We start from the raw sequence: 668 nt of genomic DNA on the forward strand, positions 1-668 counted from the left end.
TTTCTCTTTCTCAGTTAAATCGCCTTCACTTGACTCTCTTGGTAAACTCTAAAGTCAGCGGAAGTGAGAAAGACAGAGCCAAAGCAAAGGAGAGCCGAGGGCCACCTGGGAAATACCCTCTAATGCTCGCAAAGCTCAGTCCCACTCCCTCAACGAGAAGCACATTTATGTATATACGTATATATTTAATACGGCTAGTCTCCTGACAGAGTCAAAGTCAGGAAGACCACAACTTTCATCCTACTTTCATGAGATAGGCTGCAACAACTTCAAATCCTCACCAACACTCTTAATGCTGGACATTAAACCGAAATACGTGTATGCGCTTAACAAAATTCATTATATTATGAAGTATAAATTTGAATTGGCATTGAACAAAAGTTTATATCGGTATTTTGATGGACACTTGAACAACGGTTGCTACATTCGATAACTTTTATTCGAATTTGAGTTCTCTTGATCGTTGTAGATTAACTGGAATTAAAAACTCGAGTGGCCTGTGTGTCTGGCATTCTCAGGGTGTGAATTATTATGGGACGTCTATGGCTGCCATGAACTCAGATTTCCAGGGTCACCTGGTGGCTATGTAAATTGTTAATAATCAGGAGAGGATAAAGCGTAGAAAGAGGGAGTCGATTGCAATAAATTTGAGAGTTAATGACTCGAGA

This window comes from Venturia canescens, chromosome 2 (assembly GCF_019457755.1).
Source record: "Venturia canescens isolate UGA chromosome 2, ASM1945775v1, whole genome shotgun sequence".
Classification (NCBI taxonomy): domain Eukaryota; kingdom Metazoa; phylum Arthropoda; class Insecta; order Hymenoptera; family Ichneumonidae; genus Venturia; species Venturia canescens.